We start from the raw sequence: 19,820 nt of genomic DNA on the forward strand, positions 1-19,820 counted from the left end.
TTATCCTGGACATTCAACATGACCTCTCCTAACATTTGGTTGATGACAATCAAAGCATACTCCCTTGGGTGGATTATAAGTACAATCAGACAGATTATGGGTGGCTACTTTGCAAAGAGCACAGTACTTTTTAATATTATTTTGTCTCCTCATGGATACTTTCTCAATTTTCTTGTTTAACTCATCCAATTTTCTTGTTAATTTCTCTATTTCATTACATGGAGTTCCTACCGGAGGGGTATTTGTTACTGGGATTGGTGACTGGGAACTTCCAGCACCCGAAATGGGCAAGACTCTGTTGTTATTACTTACAATTATGCCCTGAGCCCTATAATATTCTTCTTCTGCATATGCCATGAAATTCTTTAAAGGTATATGGTCTGCCAAGAAATCAACTAATTTAACTTGAACTTGTGAATTTAAGCCTTTATATATCTTTGTCTTAAGGAACTTATCTGATGTTGGAATTGGATCATTGGGGAACTTCAATGTTAAAGCTGAAATTTTACACTGCAATTTATTAACAAAAGAACTAGGAGGTTCATCAAAGTATTAAGTCATGGCAGTTATCTCTTGCCATGCCTGTAAAAGAGTTGCTGCACCTATAAACTGTTGCTTCATGAGCCTTTTAATCTCACTCCAAGACAGATTATTACCATTCTTTTGTATCTCAGCGGCCAAGAAAGTAGCTATATCCTGTTCAGCCCTAGCCATGGCAACTTCTATCCTCTTATCATCTGAGCCTGTGCATGACTCTACTTGCCTAAAGAAAATATTCAACCTATTGTCGGCAACTACACCCTTAAGCTCTGCAAGCCTGAGGAGAGATACATCTTTTGGCCTTAAAACAGGTATATCATGAGAAACTGCTACTGGAATAGTATTTGAATAAAGGAATGGATTAGCATTACTGAAAGATCCAATAAAAGGATTGGATGTGACACACTGATTACCTTGCTGTATAATGAAAGGGTTTGTCTGATTAACAGAAAGTTGAGGAGGCGGGTAGGCTGGTGGTGGATTAGGGATGGGGGATGGTGTTGGTGGTGTTGGAATTGCAGGGTTGTGTGTTGTTGGCCATGCCCTTATAGGTGTTAGGGGTACTGTACTCATGAGCGCAGATGCGCTTTGTGTGTTCGTACATGGAGGGATTGGGGAACTGTATGGTAGTGTTCCTAATATTGTATTGATGTGTGTATCTGGGCAAGGGTTGCATGGATTATGTGGAGTATGTGGCGCAGACCCTACTGGGGGTTGAGTGTTATTAAGGGTTTGTATAAGGTGCTGCATTGTCCCCTGAATATTAGACATCTTCCTGTCCATTTTTTGAACCTGCTGTGTTAAATCCCCTACCTGTGTCCAAACTCCCTGGTAGGACTGTGTAAGATTCTGTGTTTCCCTTGCAGTTTGTCTAACTTCGCTTTCTAACTCTATTAGTTCTGTGTACGAGTCATCCATAGCACTGACCATTTTAATACAATAATTTAACAAAAATCATTTAAACAGAATAATCCCAAAATATATAAATATTATCAGACATTAAGAATTACATGCAAAGTATAAGTTATACATACCTTATACATAGGATGTTACAGTTCAAAAAAATATTTCTATGAAAATATACAAAAACGTTAGTGTGACCTGCAGTACTTAGGCCTCATGGGTAAGTGGAATCAATAGCATAAGGTTATTAATCCCTTAACAGCTGCCACCATATGTCACGGTGGATTTTTCTTTTCCTCCTGACATAAATTTTCGTTATTCATCAAAAGTGAACTTGACATTCGACGTGTAAGAGAAAGACGTGATCCTTATCTAGTTTTATTCAGTTCAAAATGTTGTACACTGTTCCATAATTTGATCTTCCAGACTGAGTCCAAGATCACAGATCTCCCAGACTGATTCATGATCACAGGTCTCCAAGACTGGTTCCCTGTAATTATTACAGTTATTTAATTTTTTTTTTATTCTTCAAATAATAATACCTACCTCTAAAAGCTTTTTAATAACAAAGAAAAAAAATATATAATTACTATGCTTCAGTTTCAAAACAAAATTACAGGATACTTCTATTTAATAATTTTACAATAATATGAAACAATAGTTTTCAATTTCCCTAAAGAACAAATGATATATGTGAACATAGAGGAGGTTACCTTCAAGGTTTAAGAGGCAAAGGAAATCTTACAAGGTTAAGCGAGGTAAATTAGGCTAATATGCCCTTTAACGCAATATAGCATAGGCTAGGCCTCCTCAAACCTCTTTGAAAATACCCTACTCAAGGTTTATAGGCAATTCTAGGCTAGGCTATAGAAGGTTTCTGTGGCCACTGTGTCTAGGTTAGGGAGGGTATAGGAGGACATAGGTTAACTCATATACCTAACAACATTGAATAATTTTTATGGCCTAAACTATTTTCCAAAGGAAATATAATTATTCAATTGATAAGAAAAATATCTGCTGGGCTTTCAGAAACAATTGTATAGCCCAATCTAAGATCGTAAACAATGGAATTTTCCATGGGAGAGAGGGAAAGGGGGAGTCCCGAGGTGTCCTACAGGTCGGCTACTTCGTGACGCCCTCTTGGCATTGAAAATAAATTTACATATAAGGAACCACTACTTTTCGTACAGTTAATATGGTTTTCAGGAAAACGAGGAGGTCGTAATGTTACTAACATGTTCACATCCCCCCCCCTTTTTTTTTTAAAGAAAAGAATGTATCATACTCAAGTGAATAAATAGGTTGTCTTGTAAAATGATGCAACACGATCACGAGGGTGTATGCAAACTTTGCCGGACATTGCCAAGCCACTGCATCCATTCTGATCGCTTTTCCTCTCTATCTATAACATAATATTCCCTATCCTTATAATAATCTTCCAGATTATAACGAAGTCTTACCTTTGAAAAGGGATACGTCAATGTCTTCTCTAATGACCCAAAACAAATATCTTTAATGGACGGGGAAGCATGCCCATTCGGCTTCTCCTACGTGTTTTTCTCATGCCAGTATGGCCAAAACGAAAAAAAAAGGACTCAAGACCACGTATCAGATAGAGAGAGAAAAACATAAGAAGGGAATGGCAATAATGTTACATGCATTCGTTGATGAAATAAAGTTTCTTTAAATGATTTTTATAATCAATATTACTAACAGAGATAATTCTAAAGATATTAGAGTTGGATGATGAATCAATTTCACAGAAAAAAAAAATCAAAATACCAAAAGGATAACATTCTCCCATTACAAAGCTTTTCCCTTAGGGAAAGATTGATTCATGTCCACTCTAATATCAGGCCACATTCCATCATGGTCTTGAATAACCCTTTACATGTGTTTGCTACCGGGGGAATACAGATCTCGGTTCAACAAATCAGAAACACACTCAATAGAGGGAAGAGATTACTCTTGTACAATCAAAACATGGATATCTTGGAGCACTTAATGGGGACACTACCCTAAAGGTGTGCATTCGGACAACTTTCCTAGTAGCTTTGCCTAGCCCTATGCTGCGGTTAGATTGACTCCATTTACACAGGAGATCATGTCACTCTACCTCAAAAGAGCTCTCCACTTAAGAAGGCAAACGTTGGCTGCTATTGAGGTGTCCTAATGACTACCTAACTGTCCAGACCTCTTGGTTAGAAACGACTCTCACATCACGAGTCTCAAAGGCATTCGGAAAGGGGCGCACTCCATCCTGATTTATACAAAACCAGTACCACAAGAGCAGAACTAATTACTATAAAACAAGATCCACGGGACCACTACGACACTCATAATCAGGGCAATTTTTCTATGATCCATTATATATTTTTATTACAATTTTTATTTCTAGTAGAAAAAAATCTATTCATCAACTTTGAATAATTCCAGAGTTTGGACTACAACTTACAAAAATATCATAAAAGTAAAAAAGAAAAATACAAAAAATACAGATACAGTATCATAAACGTATAGGAACATGTTTGCTTCACAATCATACTGAGAGTATATAGTAGGCTTTCCTCTCAGCAAAATTCACTAACAGAGTCTATATCTCTCCTATGAGACGGGAAGGAGGTACAATATTTCTAGTGCCTCTTGTGAGAACTCCCTCAGTTACAATGTCAGGCACATTTTCTGTGTGCTCTTGCATATTCAGTAAGTACTGTTCATCCCCATAGATTGGTTTGAGTTTATCAGCAGCACGCTCATGTACAGTGTCATTGAAAACATTTTGTATCACATAGGTAGACCCATCGCGAACACTTTCTATCACTTTATATGGTCCAAGCCATTTCACATTTAATTTACGGCTTGTACCTGGTAACTGGGTCTCATTCTTTACCCATACTAGGGAATGTAGTTCCACCTTTTTGTTCACTCTTTTTCGATTGGCAATATTGACAAATGTTCTTGCCATTTCAGCATATGTCTTTTGAATTATTTCATGGGCTCGAGCGAGATCAGAGTCCGTCACCTCATCATCCATTGAAGGCACTTCACTGAGAATTTGCCAAAAGGGCCTACGGCTAAAAAATACATAGTGAGGCTGTTCACCAGTGGTAGCATGTATTGCACATTTAAGGGTTCTCTGTGTCTCTCCTGAATATTTTGGCCATTGATATGGATGACCCTGACACATGACATTCAACAAAGTTTTCATGGTCCTGTGCATCCTTTCAGATACTGTTACCTTCAGGATGGTATGGTGTGATGAAACCAGTATTTATGTTGTGTACTCTACAAAGATCTCTAAACTGTTGTGAGGTAAATTCAGCACCATTGTCAAGAATTACACACCTTGGAACCCCAAAGTCGTTTAAATACTTTTCAAAGTTTTTCTGACAACATCTGTCGTCTTGTTCCTCAGTGGGTAAAACTTCACATAGCGTGAATAGTGATCAATGATGGTAAGAACATACCTGTATCCATTTGCGCCAGACACCATGTCTGTCAAATCAATACTGATACGCTCCAAGGGTTTATGTTCTGGAGGTAGTTCATGGAATTTTTGCTGTAAGGACGGACTGTCTTTATGAGCTTGACATGTAATACATTCTTTAACATATTCAACTACATCAGATCTAAGTGAGGCCCAATAGAAGTACGTCTCCAAAGCGTCAATAGTTTTTCTCCTACCTAAATGACTTGCAACAGACTCATGACCAAATTTTAAGGCTGCTTTCCTAAGCTCTTGAGGCACCACAAGTCTTAACTGAAAACTATTATCTTGCTTATCAGCACTCAAGTACAACAAACCCTCATACAGTATAAACTGATGAATTAAAGCTCTGGGAAACTGCTTCCTAGGTAATTTTCCTCCTTCTAAGTAAGCAATCAAGTCACCCCATCTAGCTTCACTTACCTGTTTATCTCTAAATTCTTCCTTACCTAACCCAAGATAATTATCTTGATTATTGTGGAAAATTGCTCTAACTGGCCTGCTTAACTGATCAGCAACTTCATTGAGCTTTCCTGGCCTATATACAACCTTAAAGCGATAATCTTGCACTTCAATAATCCATCTATTCATCCTAGGAGACTTTGTCTCTTGAAGACTGACACAAGAGGCTGATGATCTGTCTGAACCGTAAACATGGTACCCCAAAGAAAATGATGAAACCGCCTACAGGCCAAGACTATGGCCAAAGCTTCCCTATCAGTAGTTGGATACCTCTGTTAGACAGGTTTCAATTTCTTTGAAAAGTATCCAACAGGTTTCAAAAGACCATCATTCTCCTGCATCAGTACTGCACCTGCATGGTCTAGACTAGCATCTGTGAACAACTGAAAAGGCTTTGTCATATCTGCTTTTACCAGTACTGGAGCTGTCATCAAAAGTTGTTTTAGCTGCTCAAAACTAGACTGACACTCTGGTGTCCAACTAAATGGTTCTTTCATTCTTAAGAGATTAGTCAAGGGGACAGCAATTTTAGCAAAATTGTGTATGTGCTTCCTATAAAACCCACACATACCTAAAAATCTTCTAGTTTCTTTTACATTAGTGGGAGCTCTCATATCTCTGATTGCACTTACGTTGTCCGGACAAGGTTTGCATCCCTCCCTAGATATGATATGGCCCAGAAATTTGACCTCTTCTTGAGCGAACTGATATTTCTTAATATTTAGCTTCACTCCCTTTTCACCTAACAGTTTGAACAACTCTCCTAATCTCCCAATTAATTCTTCCAAAATAGGGGCCCCGACGACTATGTCGTCTAAATAATTCTTGACCCAGCCTTTCTTTATTAAGGGAGCTAAGATATTTCCTATTACTCTTGAAAATATGGCTGGACTACAACTCAACCCAAAGGGGAGTCTCTTGAATCTATACAGGGAGACTCCATCACTAAAAGTTGTCAAATCTCTACTATCTTCCTCCAATTCTACCTGGTAGTAAGCCTCTTTCATGTCCAACGAGGCATAAAACTGATTCCTGGAAGCTGACTCAACTAACTCTTCTAATCTAGGTAGAGGATGAATATCAGTTTGGAGGTGTGTGTTAACATTCCTATAATCCAGGCACATTCTTTGCGAGTTATCAGGCTTCCTAACTAAAACTATAGGACTTAACCACGCAGCTGTGGATGGCTCAATTATGTCTTTGGCCTCCATATCCTCTAACATATCAGCAATAAGTTGCTTAGCTTTCTCAGGATATCTATACATAGGGGTCCTAACTGGCTGTGGATCACTAACATTAATATGCCCTTGAACGCCCTGAAATTTTCCTAACTCATTATTTTCTAATGTAAAAATTTGATGATTTTCCATTACTATGTTCTTCAACTGGGCCTGTTGTTCATCATCTAGATGTGACCAATCGTGTTGTGCAATTAAATTTTCTAATTTCTCCTCTCTAGTGCATCCTTGTCCTGGTGCAACACGCATGCTTTCAGGGATAAGCTCATTCTTAATCTCAATCTTTCTACATATGGGAGATTCTGAACTGATGTCCCTTTCATCAATCTTTTTATAAGTACCTATCAACATTCCTATCTTTAACTTAACTATACCCTTTGTACTATTTATTAGAGGTATAAAAACTTCCTTATTGTTATTAACTTTAGGGCACAAAGCATTCATAGCACCACTATGTTTCATTCCTGGTTCCAATAGAAGTACTGTATCCGCATCTTCATTAACGTTAACTGCATACATTCCTGCTGAGGAAGGAGGTAGAATAATCTTTTTCTTTAACCTAATCTCATCTACTTTGGGATTTGAGGATTCAACTATCTTGAGATTCCTAATTCTCTTTGTGGAAGGTCTCATTTTAAGAAGCCGCACACGGTACATAATATTATCCCAAACCAGGATACCCTTCTTATGATCCCATGTTAAACAAGCAATCCCAAGTAAATCTGCACCCAAAAGGACTTCTGTATCTAAAAGTGGGTCTGGCACAATATAAAATAAATGAGTAACAACTCTATTGCCAACATTAACACCCAAATAAACCGATCCTAATACTGGTACAACTGTGTCTGTGACTCCCGTTAACTGTGGTAAATTTTTCATCTTAGCAGGCTTCAAACCTAAACTGTCCACAAAGGATTTCTTGACTATACTGGCACAACTACCTGTATCAACTAAAGCTCCTATCATGCAATCATTAACCATCAAACTTATACTTGGAAATCTGGCGTGACCTAGTCATAGTGAACTATCTCCACCTAATTGTCCTGGACATCCTACATGACCTCTCCTAACATTTGGTTGATGACAATCAAAGCATACTCCCTTGGGTGGATTATAAGGATAACCAGACAGATTATGGGTGGCTACTTTGCAAAAAGCACTGTACTTTTTAATATTATTTTGTCTCCTCATGGATACTTTCTCGATTTTCTTGCTTAACTCATCCAATTTTCTTGTTAATTTCTCTATTTCATTACATGGAGTTCCTACCGGAGGGGTATTTGTTACTGGGATTGGTGACTGGGAACTTCCAGCACCCGAAATGGGCAAGACTCTGTTGTTATTACTAATAATTATGCCCTGAGCCCTATAATATTCTTCTTCTGCATATACCATGAAATTCTTTAAAGGTATATGGTCTGCCAAGAAATCAACTAATTTAACTTGAACTTGTGAATTTAAGCCTTTATATATCTTTGTCTTAAGGAACTTATCTGATGTTGGAATTGGATCATTGGGGAACTTCAATGTTAAAGCTGAAATTTTACACTGCAATTTATTAACAAAAGAACTAGGAGGTTCATCAAAGTATTAAGTCATGGCAGTTATCTCTTGCCATGCCTGTAAAAGAGTTGCTGCACCTATAAACTGTTGCTTCATGAGCCTTTTAATCTCACTCCAAGACAGATTATTACCATTCTTTTGTATCTCAGCGGCCAAGAAAGTAGCTATATCCTGTTCAGCCTTAGCCATGGCAACTTCTATCCTCTTATCATCTGAGCCTGTGCATGACTCTACTTGCCTAAAGAAAATATTCAACCTATTGTCGGCAACTACACCCTTAAGCTCTGCAAGCCTGAGGAGAGATACATCTTTTGGCCTTAAAACAGGTATATCATGAGAAACTGCTACTGGAATATTATTTGAATAAAGGAATGGATTAGCATTACTGAAAGATCCAATAAAAGGATTGGATGTGACACACTGATTACCTTGCTGTATAATGAAAGGGTTTGTCTGATTAACAGAAAGTTGAGGAGGCGGGTAGGCTGGTGGTGGATTAGGGATGGGGGATGGTGTTGGTGGTGTTGGAATTGCAGGGTTGTGTGTTGTTGGCCATGCCCTTATAGGTGTTAGGGGTACTGTACTCATGAGCGCAGATGCGCTTTGTGTGTTCGTACATGGAGGGATTGGGGAACTGTATGGTAGTGTTCCTAATATTGTATTGATGTGTGTATCTGGGCAAGGGTTGCATGGATTATGTGGAGTATGTGGCGCAGACCCTACTGGGGGTTGAGTGTTATTAAGGGTTTGTATAAGGTGCTGCATTGTACCCTGAATATTAGACATCTTCCTGTCCATTTTTTGAACCTGCTGTGTTAAATCCCCTACCTGTGTCCAAACTCCCTGGTAGGACTGTGTAAGATTCTGTGTTTCCCTTGCAGTTTGTCTAACTTCGCTTTCTAACTCTATTAGTTCTGTGTACGAGTCATCCATAGCACTGACCATTTTAATACAATAATTTAACAAAAATCATTTAAACAGAATAATCCCAAAATATGTAAATATTATCAGACATTAAGAATTACATGCAAAGTATAAGTTATACATAGCCTACCTTATACATAGGGTGTTACAGTTCAAAAAAATATTTCTATGAAAATATACAAAAACGTTAGTGTGACCTGCAGTACTTAGGCCTCATGGGTAAGTGGAATCAATAGCATAAGGTTATTAATCCCTTAACAGCTGCCACCATATGTCACGGTGGATTTTTCTTTTCCTCCTGACATGAATTTTCGTTATTCATCAAAAGTGAACTTGACATTCGACGTGTAAGAGAAAGACGTGATCCTTATCTAGTTTTATTCAGTTCAAAATGTTGTACACTGTTCCATAATTTGATCTTCCAGACTGAGTCCAAGATCACAGATTTCCCAGACTGATTCATGATCACAGGTCTCCAAGACTGGTTCCCTGTAATTATTACAGTTATTTAATTTTTTTTATTCTTCAAATAATAATACCTACCTCTAAAAGCTTTTTAATAACAAAGAAAAAAAATATAATTACTATGCTTCAGTTTCAAAACAAAATTACAGGATACTTCTATTTAATAATTTTACAATAATATGAAACAATAGTTTTCAATTTCCCTAAAGAACAAATGATACATGTGAACATAGAGGAGGTTACCTTCAAGGTTTAAGAGGCAAAGGAAATCTTACAAGGTTAAGCGAGGTAAATTAGGCTAATATGCCCTTTAACGCAATATAGCATAGGCTAGGCCTCCTCAAACCTCTTTAAAAAACGGATTTTGAGCGAAGCGAAAAATCTATTTTTGGGTGAGATAGCCATGGCGTCCTGATGGAAGGATCCTATTTGGTAGCTTCCTTGGGTAATCACTACTAGGATTTTCCCAGAGAATTAAACCACAGGTTATCACAGAATTCTAACTTCTGGAGCGAGTATCCTAAGGGTTTCCCCTTAAGACATCGTGTATCAACAGGGGACACGCATGTATTAACGTGCCACATAGCTATCTACACCCCATATAGAGTTAACGCTTCAATATGGCGGACAGAGAGCGGCTGGGAGCTGAGCCGCAGCCAATCTAGATGTGGCGATATCGGTACTCGTGATGTAAACAGACGGACGCCATTGCTTTTGATGACGTCACGTCCGTCTCCATCCGTAAGTCTGGAGCTCGCTCATCACCATGATACAGCGGCGCAGGGCGGGACCTGATAACAGATAGGGCGGGTCCATCAGGACGCCATGGCTATCTCACCCAAAAATAGATTTTTCGCTTCGCTCAAAATCCGTTTTTTGGGCTCAAGCCATGGCGTCCTGATGGAAGAGTACCAGAGAATTAGTGTATCGTGGTAGACTTTTTCCCCTTTATAAGTGAGTGCTAAAACATTGAGCCGAAAGCATAGTGGTCTATACTAGAGCTACCGTGAGGCAGTTGCCTTCCTGCCCCCCTGGCATGGAAGTCCCCACGGGCTATGCTGAGATCAAAGTGGTCATGGGAAGGCTATTCATATAGGCTGAAGGAACAATGAGATCCAGAAGATAAGTCAGAGCGATTTGGTATTCGCGTCGAAACAAACTTGAAGAAGTGGTGGTTGTACACTTCGTGCATGGAGTTGACTCATCTTCATAACTGAGTAAGTATTCGCTAAGGAAACTTACTTGCTCTATATAAATAAATGCCCGGAGTAAATCCTGGCATTTTCCTTAACCAAGAATAAAGGGTAATAAAACTATGACAATTAGTATATTTCATAGTAAGAAAGGAGCAAGGGAGACGCACAAGTAATAAAATAGACATTTTATTAGATAATTGCAGGTAAATCAATACATGTCATGCAATAAATAGTAAAAAACATTTACATTGATAAAAATGTACATAGTCATAAAGGCGTGCTCTTGAGTCTGAAAGGGAAGAATCAAGTATTAGTAGGCACTCGTTCTACGGAACGTTAGTCTTTATGTAACACACGTCATGCACGTGGCATGTAGCACTCATGTGGTAATCTACTATGACATTTCACCTGAGGTAAGAACAGTTAAAGAAAGCACAAGGTGGTTTCTGCTTCACTACGTATCACTTGAGGGTCAACATAGGCACCCGACGAGTTAGAGTCCCTAATAACTCACTGCTCTAAGCAGAGTTCAGAGCAGGTTTCATAACACTACCTGCGGCTACCACAAAATGTTTCACTTCGTGCACTTGTTTCGCATAATGTTTAAAGAAAACACGCGAGGATTTCCAGCCTGTATAGTTCTTGAGGCTTTCGAAATCCATACTCTGAAAGAAATTCAGAGACGAAGCGACTTTCCTAGGATCATGACCAGCGGGTGTACTGTCTGGATCCGCTCTGCGAATGAAGTAGGTGATTTTAGCTCTCAATTGTTTCAGTGACAGGTCGCTGCCCGATGTTTCTCCTTTGAAGAGTTGGCCTCCACCAAAGTTTGAAGTTCTATGAAGATAGACCTTAAGGCTCTCTACTGGACATAGAGAGGCATCTTCCTTCAAGGGGCATATCCTCCACGGGCCCCATCGTTTGGTAGGTAATTCGTTCTTTGCGAGAAACGTCGGATCAGGGAAGAGGGAGAGGTCTCCTGAATCGTTGAAAACGATATGTCCCTCTTCTCTAGATAGTGCCACTATTTCGCTGACTCGGGCTCCCGAAGCTAGAGCGAAGAGAAATATAACTTTCTGAGTCAGGTCCTTAAGAGGGCATGAATCATTGTCCAAGTTGGAGGCGAAGTGGAGAACTTTGTCTAGAGACCAAGTGATTGGTCTCGGAGGGGGTGCCGGTCGTAAACGGGCACAGGCCTTCGGTAGTTTGTTGAAGATGTCGCTAGACAGATCTATTTGGAAGGCGTATGACAAAGGTCTAGTCAAGGCCGATTTGCAAGTAGAAATCGTGTTGGCTGCCAAGCCTTGTCCATGAAGGTGAATGAAGAAGGACATGCAAAAATCTATGGTGATTTTCGAGGGGTTCTTTGCCTTGACGAAGGAGACCCATTTCCTCCAAGACGATTCGTATTGCCTTCTCGTGGATTCGGTCTTGTATTCCTCGAGGAAGTCTAGACTCTCCTTCGAAATCCCAAACCTTTTCTTAGCGGCTAGGGTGAGAAAATCATGAGATGAAGGTCCTTGATTTTCGATGATGAAGCGAAGACAGTCGACTTCTGTATTTGCTGGGAGAGAACTGGGTCCGGGAGGGGGATCAGCGTTGGCTGCATCTCCAGGATCAAGGGGTACCAGTTGCTGCGGGGCCACTTGGGAGCCACTAGAGCTGCTGTCCCTTTGAAGGTTCTCAATTTGGAGAGGACTTTCAGCAGAAGATTGGTGGGAGGGAACAGGTAAATCTTGGCCCATCTGTTCCAATCCAAGGTCATGGCGTCCACCGCTTCCGCTTTGGGGTCCTCGTACGGGGCTACATATCGAGGAAGTTGATGGTTGTCGCTCGTTGCGAAGAGGTCGATCTGGAGTTCTGGGACTCGGTGAGAGATGAAGGAGAATGATCTTGCGTCTAGAGACCATTCCGACTCTATCGGGTTTGTCCGAGATAGAGCGTCCGCTGTCACATTGCGGAATCCTTGTAGGTGAACTGCAGACAGGTGCCATTTCTTCCTTTCTGCCAGACGGAAGATTGTCAGGAGCACCTGATTTATCTTGGGCGATCTTGAGCCCTGGCGATTGAGACAACGCACTACCACAGAGCTGTCCAGGGTCAGGCGAATGTGTATCGACGGGGGCGGGGAGAGTTTCTTCAGCGTCAGAAGAACCGCCATGGCCTCCAAGATGTTGATGTGAAACGTCTTGAATAGGGGAGACCAAGTGCCTTGAGCCTGTTTTTGGTGGGAGTGACCTCCCCAACCCTCCAACGAAGCGTCCGTATGGATGTTGAGAGATGGAGGTGGGTGTTGGAGAGGAAGGGACCTTTTTAGGGCCCTCGTTTTTGACCACGGCTTTAGAAGAAGTCGAAGTCTGCTTGGGAGCCGTCTCTTGAGGTCTCTTCGAGCGATGGATGCGGAACGTCTCCAGACTCCCGCTGCATCCTTTAGCTGTGCACGAAGCACTGGGTTTGTGATCGAGGCGAACTGTAGAGAGCCTAGAACTTGTTCCTGCTGGCGTCTCGAGATCCGTTTGGATTTTAACAGTCGCTTGACAGACCCTGCTATTTCCTTCCTTTTCTTTGCTGGAATGGAAAGGCACACCGCTGAAGATTCCAGTGGATGCCTAACCATTGGAACTTCTGAGCTGGAGATAGGCGAGACTTTTTCGCGTTTATCTGGAATCCCAGGTGTTCGAGAAACTGGGTAACTTTTCTGCAGGATTCTATACAATCCTCGGGCGAGGGCGCCCACACTAGCCAGTCGTCGAGGTAGGCCATCACCTGGACGTTTCGGATGCGGAGCTGTTGTACTACTGCGTCCGCTAGCTTTGTGAATATCCGAGGGGCCACGTTGAGTCCGAAGGGCATGGCCCGGAAGGCATAGCTTTTCCGTTGGAGTCGGAATCCTAGGTAGGAGGAAGCGTGATGGTTCATTGGTATGTGCCAGTATGCGTCCGCCAGGTCTATCGAGACCGTGAAAGACCCTCGAGGCAGGAGGGTTCTGATCTGTTGAAGAGTCAGCATCTTGAACTTGTTGTTCGATATGAATACGTTGAGGGGGGATAAGTCCAGAATGACTCTGAGTCTGTCTGAGTCTTTCTTGGGGACACAAAACAGTCTCCCTTGGAACCTTGTGGACTTCACCCTTCTTATCACCTTCTTGTTCAAGAGGTCTAGCACATATTCTTCCAGGAGGGGGGTTGAACGTTGGAAGAATTGCTGGAAGGTTGGGGGTGGTTGCGCCCAGCTCCAGCCCAGACCTTTCTTGATGATGCTGTGTGCCCAGGAGTCGAAGGTCCAGCGATCCTGGAAGTGGCAGAGTCTTCCTCCCACCGGAAGCACTTCATTGCTTCTGGGGTCCCGAGGACTTGCTGCCTCGGCCGCTAGCTCCCTGTCCTCCTCTGCCTCTGGAGGGCCGGCGAGAGGAATCTCTGCCGGAATCCCTGCCTGAGCTTCTACCCTTGGGACGAAAGGTAGTGGAGTGCTGCTCGAAGGCGGGGTTGAAGGCCGGTGATGAGGACAAAACCGGCTGTGGGACCAACTGAAAGGTCTGTGGCGGCTGAGCGGCCACTTGGGGAGTAGCGGGTGCCGGAAACTGACGTCTGTGCTGACGTTGCTGGGGTCTATGCTTCGACTGCTTCCTCTTAGGCTGAGGACCGTCATCCTGAGAGGGCTTTCTCTTCCTAGACATGCCCCATTTGTTGAGAAGGTTCCTGTTCTCAGATGCGGCCTTGTCTGTGATCTCTTTCACTAGATCAGACGGGAAGAGGTACTTGCCCCAGATGTTGGAGGAAATCAGTTTCCGGGGTTCGTGTCTGACAGTGGCACTGGAGAACACGAATTCTCTGCAGGCTCTACGAGCTCGCATGAAGTGGTACAGATCCTTGACTAAGGTTGCCATATGAGATTTGGCAAGGACCATGTAATGGTCAGGGACTCTGGTGTCACCAGCCATTACGTCCATCTGGACCTGGAGAGTGAGAGATGCTGCCAGCCTCTCCTTCGTTTCCTGTTCCCTACGAAGGAGGTGATCGTTTAGCTTGGGGAGGTCCTCATTAAACTGACGTCCAGCAACGTCAGGATCTAGTTTGCCCACCACGAAGGTGTGTTGCACATCCTTCCAGTGTTTGGTGTCGGGCGGGGTGACTGCGGAGAAAGGTCTGCATTCCTCCAATGCAGGGCAGGATTTCCCTTCTTCTACAGCCTTAAGGCAGGCAGCGAAGGCCTTTTCCGTGAAGGGTATCACCACTTCATCGGGCGCAACGTAGGTGGGGTACTTCTTGCTCAGAGCCGGAAGTCCAGAGCAGGTAAAGCCTCTGCTCTTAAGCGCTTTGGCAAGCATAGCCTGGGCCTTCGAGAGATCGAACACTATTTTCTCCTTCGGTTCGGTCTCTTCCTTTGAGGATGGTTCTGAACGTAGACGGACGTAACAGTCCGGATACGCCTCAAAGCGGGGGAAGAACTCAACTTCTTCCAGGGGTATGGAGCCGATCTTATCGCTGACGAAGATCTTGTCGTCAGCGATGACCATATGCTCGGCGAATCGCCACGGATTGTCGCTCGAGCATGCGAGGAGGTCCTTGATGGAAATTTTGCGAGATTCCTTGGAACCTCCCATCGACCGAATGATCTTGTGAGTTTCTTGGAGCTTCTGCTCCATCACGGATTCAATGAGCCGAATCATATCCTGTGCCGTAGGTAGAGGAGTCGTGGTGGAGGACGTAGACGGGAGAGACACTTCCGTCGGTGTAGGAGTAGCAGGGGGGATGGAGGGAGGGGCATCCTCCTTATCGGACTCGGTATATACTACCCGGTCCTCTTCTTCATCATCCTTCCCTTCACCCTGGGCCATAAGGGTTTTCTCGGTGTCCTCCGAGATCTCTGACATGTGTTCATCATGTTCTGAATCCAGGTGACAATCATTCATGGACTGAGCCATGACAACATCAGGTTCCACTGTAATCTGGACTACGGGGATCTGTTCGACTGGGACCACTGAGTCTGGTGAGGCCTTTGGGAACAGCAAAGACCTCATTTCTTCTGTGGCTAGGTATGGTCCAGTGGCGTTCTTTTGAAAGCCACGTACCCACTTGCGTAGGTTGTCCCGAGCAGTGTCCCGAATCTCCGCTGAGGGAGGATCATAGAATGCTTTCTGTAAGCATTCTTGGCAGACCGAACAGGTGGTGGGGCCCCAGTACTTGAGATCCCCTCTCTTGTGAGCACAAGGGGCGTGTGTCCTACACGCCGTGTGTCCATAGAAGTGTGGCCGACGGACCGCGCAGAAGTCGTGGTCACACGTGACGTACTCCTCCTGTAAAAGAAAGAGACGATGAGTATTGTAGAGTCATAATATGGCTCGTATATAAAGTTAATTATTAACAAGTTAATATTAACTTAAATTAATTGTGATGCACAGAAGGGTGGGTGAAAGGAGACAGACGCATGCCTCGTGTAACCCGCCCGGCTGGTTGCCGTAGCATCGGACAGTCCCAGGTGGCCGTAGGCCTCCATGGAAGGTGTCTTGATAATGGGAATTCCATCTAGAATAACCATATTATAGACTAGGCTTGAAATCTTATCAAGAAAGTCTGGGGATCATGAGATCCTAGTAAGGTTCCGGCAACCAGACGTGCCAATTACACGTAGCGTGCTGGAAAGATGAAACACGCAAGAAGACAGAGTGAAAACTGAACAAAATGTACGATTCCGTACCAGTTTGTCTGCGTTAACAAGCCGTCTAGGTGCGGTTTTTAGGAGCTATCGCTAGTAAAGATAGCTGAGAGAAGGGGTGCAAGGCATCTTGCCGCCTCCGGACGGGTCCGGCATACCCCCGGCACGCCGGAAGCCGCTCGAGCAGAGTTTCTGGCATTCAAGAATGATCATTCTATGGTCAAAAGAAGCCAGGGTGGCGGCAGCCGGTAGCGGCGGCCGCCGGCAAGGAGCGGCGGTTCCGGCAGCCGGAGGCAGTCGGAGGGTGACAGGGGTAAGGATAAAGGAGCATAGCCGGGGCCGGGGGCCGGCTGCTAGTGCCGGCACTCCGGGAGGGGTCGGCAGTGTGCCGAGGCTATGAGGGAATGGAGAGGCCACGGCGGTGATCCCCCGGCACTCGGGGAAAGGCGGCAAGGATAAGGAAGTCACCCGTAGCGGCGGTAATGCCGGGGTAGAGGCGGCAAGGGACAAGCACCAAAGATGGAGGTGGGATGGCAAGGCTGTACTAGCCTAGTCAAGACACCTCTGGAAAAAGGTACCACCATGATAGAGGTGAATCTATCATCCTAAGCAGGGGCTGCAATGGCCGGGGGCTAAGGCAGTCCAAGAGAGGACAGGGTGTACCCAAAGAAGGGGTGGAGACTCTTCATGTCGACCAAATGATAACTGACCCCATAGCACTATGGAGGGTCTATGTATCAGAGCGGACAACACTGGGAGCACCACGGGGTCCAGCACTCCAGCCTAGGGTGGAGTGTAGGACAGGGGACATATGAAGCCTAACCTACTGGTAGGTTAGGCTAGGCAAGAGATAGGTTGGGGGGGGGGGAGGGTCTTCTTATAAGAAAGGATGGGTTATGCACCAGAGCGGCCACCTAGGAAGGGAGATGCTCACCCTAACCTATAGTAGGTGGACCAACTGAAAAACGGTGCACGCGTATATTTCAGCAAGGTACATAAACCAGCCCTCCCAACCTAACCTGGATTAGGGTTGTTAGACCCTAATCAAGGAAGGGAGAAGACGTATCGCAAGGAAAAGGTCAAGGACCGATTCAGCTTAAAGGAGGTGATCCTACCTTTAAGGTCCGCAACACTAAGGGAGGGGTCATTCCCTTAGGTGGGGAGGCGATACAGTACTCTGAGGAGTCTTGTCCTATCACATGTAATAGGGTACAAGATTACCAGAGGGAAGCCCTAGGGCTAGGGATGAAGAGAGCATATAGGGGTCCTATCATAAGGTTAGGTTAGCAAGGCACTCAAGATAACCTACCCCCTATATGGTCCCTGAAGACGAAAAAACACTTGCATCACTGTCAATGGTATTGTAAAATAATGCCAAAATCTTCATAACTAACACTAGGATCACTGAAATATCATGCATTAACACTGGTTTAGGCTCACTGGCCTAGGGGCTAAGCAAAGCCTACTGGTATGGGGTCAGCGAAGACCCTAACTAATGCGTCAAAAACACGATATAAAGTTCCTAGCTATGAAGACTAAATAACTAATAGCGCTGATTAGTAATTTATATACCGGTAAGGCTGTTGCGGCTAACTAAATAAGGCATGCAAGCAACAGCAGCGTCATAAAATGGCGCTGACCGGTCTGGCAAAGCTCTGCCACAATTATGCAAATATCTCGAAAAGTAAGATTTACTTTACGGTCAGAGCTTATTTAAACAATACTTTAACCTTTGTACTCAACTTTCCAGAAGAAGGTGAAGCTGAAGGTTGAGACATGGCGAGGATGCAAGCAGATAAAGTCGCACAAAGGGAAAAATACGTCCAATCGAGCGAGCTACTAGCAAAAGGATGGAGACGGACGTGACGTCATCAAAAGCAATGGCGTCCGTCTGTTTACATCGCGAGTACCGATATCGCCACATCTAGATTGGCTGCGGCTCAGCTCCCAGCCGCTCTCTGTCCGCCATATTGAAGCGTTAACTCTATATGGGGTGTAGATAGCTATGTGGCACGTTAATACATGCGTGTCCCCTGTTGATACACGATGTCTTAAGGGGAAACCCTTAGGATACTCGCTCCAGAAGTTAGAATTCTGTGATAACCTGTGGTTTAATTCTCTGGGAAAATCCTAGTAGTGATTACCCAAGGAAGCTACCAAATAGGATCCTTCCATCAGGATGCCATGGCTTGAGCCCAAAAATACCCTACTCAAGGTTTATAGGCAATTCTAGGCTAGGCTATAGAAGGTTTCTGTGGCCACTGTGTCTAGGTTAGGGAGGGTATAGGAGGACATAGGTTAACTCATATACCTAACAACATTGAATAATTCTTATAGCCTAAACTATTTTCCAAAGGAAATATAACTATTCAATTGATAAGAAAAATATCTGCTGGGCTTTCAGAAACAATTGTATAGCCCAATCTAAGATCATAAACAATGGAATTTTCCATGGGAGAGAGGGAAAGGGGGAGTCCCGAGGTGTCCTACAGGTCGGCTACTTCGTGACACCCTCTTGGCATTGAAAATAAATTTACATATAAGGAACCATTACTTTTCGTACAGTTAATACGGTTTTCAGGAAAACGAGGAGGTCGTAATGTTACTAACATGTTCACATCCCCCCTTTTTTTTAAAGAAAAGAATGTATCATACTCAAGTGAATAAATAGGGTGTCTTGTAAAATGATGCAACACGACCACGAGGGTGTATGCAAACTTTTTGGGCTCAAGCCATGGCGTCCTGATGGAAGGTTCCTTTTTGGTAGCTTCCTTGGGTATATCACTACTAAATATTCCCAGAGAATTTAACCACAGGTTATCACAGAATTCTAACTTCTGGAGCGAGTATCCTAAAGGTTTCCCTTTTAAGACATCGTATATCAACAGGGGACGCATGTATTAACGCGCCACATAGCTATCTACACCCCAAACAGAGTTAACACTTCGGTGTGTAGGGGCCGAGAATAGCTGGGAGCCGTTCCACAGCTAATCTCGTTCGTGGCTACTTTTGGTACTCGAGACGTAAACAAACGGGCGCCATTGCTAAATGACGTCACGTCCGTCTCCATCCTTCTGCTAGTAGCTTGCCTTACTTAGACGGATTTTCCCTACGCTCTTTTCATCAACCTGCATCTTCGTCATGTCGCTACCTTCGGCCTCGCCTTCTTCTGGAAAATTGAGTACAAGTTTCCAGTATTGTTTAATTAACCTCTGACCGTAAAGTAAATTTTACTTTTCGAGATACTGTATTTGATGTTTTGTGGCAGAGCTGTGCCTCGACCGGACCCGCCATTTTATGGCGTCGCTGTTGTTTGCATGCCTTATTTAGTTAGCCTCAACAGCGTTTTTTCCGGCCTCTTTAACTAATCGATACTATTAGTTATTT

General features: G+C 43.4%; 2 pseudogenes; both read right to left on the reverse strand.

Annotated features, from left to right (window-relative positions):
- On the reverse strand, nt 1-1,498 carry LOC137646791 (uncharacterized; annotated as a pseudogene).
- A 6,146-nt stretch (nt 1,499-7,644) lies between these two features.
- On the reverse strand, nt 7,645-9,138 carry LOC137646485 (uncharacterized; annotated as a pseudogene).
- Nucleotides 9,139-19,820: the final 10,682 nt, after the last annotated feature.

This window comes from Palaemon carinicauda, chromosome 9, assembly GCF_036898095.1.
Source record: "Palaemon carinicauda isolate YSFRI2023 chromosome 9, ASM3689809v2, whole genome shotgun sequence".
Lineage (NCBI taxonomy): Eukaryota > Metazoa > Arthropoda > Malacostraca > Decapoda > Palaemonidae > Palaemon > Palaemon carinicauda.